This window comes from Humulus lupulus, chromosome 8 (assembly GCF_963169125.1).
Source record: "Humulus lupulus chromosome 8, drHumLupu1.1, whole genome shotgun sequence".
Taxonomy (NCBI): domain Eukaryota; kingdom Viridiplantae; phylum Streptophyta; class Magnoliopsida; order Rosales; family Cannabaceae; genus Humulus; species Humulus lupulus.
In genome coordinates this window covers 58005966-58008589 of record NC_084800.1, presented here as the reverse complement: position 1 = coordinate 58008589, position 2624 = coordinate 58005966, and the positions used below count along the sequence as shown (strand labels likewise).

Sequence of the window (2624 nt, the reverse complement as noted above, 5' to 3'; positions counted from 1 at the left end):
ACCGAGTTTGTGGATGGTTCTAGGTTGGGGGCCGCGGCCCTAGCTCGAAGAAGCAGGTGGAGCACTTTGGCCTTACTGGGCGCCGCGACCCTTGCTCCTGGTGTGGCTGGGGACCGTGGCTCAAGGTGCTAGGGCCACGGCTCTTGGGTGGTTTTGAGCCCGTTTGAGTGTTTTGACCTCGAGAACTTGGTTTTAGGCCTCGGGATTGTTCCTACTACCCGGATTAGTGGGGATTGATGTCCCGGAGGCTAGATCTTGGTTTAGGAACCTTTGTTGTTCATTTTATTGATGGTGTCCCATATTTGGTTATGACTAGGTGACCGCTAAAGGGCTAAAAGTCAGATAGTTGTAACGTCCCTAAGGTAGGGTACGTTCGCCACATACTCATAATTCTAGAGTTTACGAGTATGTTAGGAACTTGACCAAAAGAATTAAATAAAATGATACGAAGAAATACAGAAAAATTTAAAACTTTTATATAAACTTATTAGTAGAAATTATTACACGTATGAATACTTTAAATTTAAGGCAGCCATATGAAAACTCTAAACCATTATTGCATTGCTACTGAGTCTGTGCTCCACAAGTTGCTCAACAGCTAAAGCCACACCTGGAAAAATGTTGGAAAATAACATAATGAGCTAACGCAAGCAAATCTCATGCATACACATACACATGAATGTCGTGAGTTTGTAGTGCACACATACTAATATGCTGACTTATATACTTATGCATTTCATTTATTGCTCATGCACTTTCAAACTTTACTTTTATGCTCTTTCTTTTAGTTTCACTTTTTTATGGGCCCAATATCACTTGTGCACACTGTTTGATTCGGCCAATGCCTGCAGGGCTTGTTACACATATCATATAGAATCCCATGGGTTCTCCTCCGGCTAGCCATCATCACAGCTAGGCTTATCATGACACTCATTTCATCGTTTCCATAGCTGCCATACTTATTACACATATGGAGGAGAAAGACGGAAACATGGCAAACATATCTGAATGGTCAACTCTGACCTAGCCCACACTAGTGGGCAGCCACTATAAGTCTTATAGACTTCCGTCTTCTTTACTGAACTTACTTGATTGCTTCATCAAAACAGTGGCACCCTTTTTAAACATCTTATTATCACTTTGCTTAAGCCTTGTGTCATTAAAATGTTTAACTTTACATAAGACTTTTCAAGGCATTTCACAATTTTCCTCATATTTATATGCATGGTCTTATATCACATAATAATGTATCACATAACTGTACATGCCATGCATACATGCTGATGCTGAAATGTCAATGTTCATGTTCATGATTCATGTTTGATGGTATTCAATCAAGGCATTGTATCACATCTCATATAACTCAAAACATCTTTAGTCATAATACATGAAGCTTTGGGTTGGTGGCGTTGTTATACCTTAACGTAGAGCTATGGCTCAGGTCTAAGGTTTCCAGCCTAAAAACTTAAACGCTTCATATATCATAACATATAACAAATCATGAACATAAAGTAATCCACATATCCACCAACATAAGAACACATACTTGCACATAATTCATATCATTCTTAACCAAGTAAGACATCTTTCACATATCACAGAATTCATCAATTACATATCACACAACACCCTTATGGTGTTCATATAACCATTCTTCACATACTTATCATATGCATCATCATCGTACCATACTTAACTCATCAGATGTACACAATCAATGTAGTCATGCATCTTACACTTAAGCACAAAAGGTGAGATTTACTTACCTTAGGTCCTTAGCTTATTTTAAAATTGCTCGCCAAGAGTCAATCAATCAAATCCATACAAATCCTATTCAAGGCACATCATTTATTAAATTCTATCAAAATCGTAAATATACACTATTGATAATGTATATTAACAATACCAGAAAATATATAAATGATAATAATAATTATTATCAACGTAATGCAAATAACTCTTCATATAAAACCATGTTTTAAACCTTGCTCATAAGATAATGTACTCTTATGATAATAATAATAATAATCCCAACAACAATAATAATTATCGTCTATAAATAAACTTATTTCAATATTAATAACAAAATACTTCAATAGCAATACGTATATGAATGTATATATTCAAATAGTCATTTTATAAAAGAAATCATATTTTTAACATAAAGTTGTAATAATCAATATAATGATAATAATATAAATATAAATATTTATATTATTATTAATTAGTCATAATATCAATTCCAGTGATATAATAAATATGCTTTCTCCAAAATTCACTGGTCTTACAAATATCAATAACTGTAAGAAACTAATATTTGATATTATTTTAATATTCAAATATTAACAAAAATATTAATATACAATAATAATGGTTAAATAATAGGTTTACTATAAATCACACTTTTCATATATATATATATATACATGAATCTGTATTATTGATTTACTTAACAAAATAATAACAATAATAATTAAAATTACTTAATCATAATAATTTCCATATTAATATAAAATCAATTAAATATGTATTTTTATACTTTATTTAATATCTAATATTTTCTAGAAAATTGGACAGCACAATGGCTATAAAGTGGACAATTCCAAAATCAAAACATGTATCAA

At 32.3% G+C, this 2624-nt stretch overlaps 1 long non-coding RNA gene across 1 annotated transcript; it reads right to left on the bottom strand.

The window, feature by feature from the left end:
• Positions 1 to 454: 454 nt before the first annotated feature.
• LOC133793816 (uncharacterized) lies at positions 455 to 1824 on the bottom strand. Its single transcript, XR_009874963.1, has 2 exons — positions 1767 to 1824; positions 455 to 610 (listed from the first exon to the last, which is right to left on the bottom strand). It is a non-coding gene; the product is annotated as an uncharacterized LOC133793816 (long non-coding RNA).
• Between the last annotated feature and the right edge of the window lie 800 nt (positions 1825 to 2624).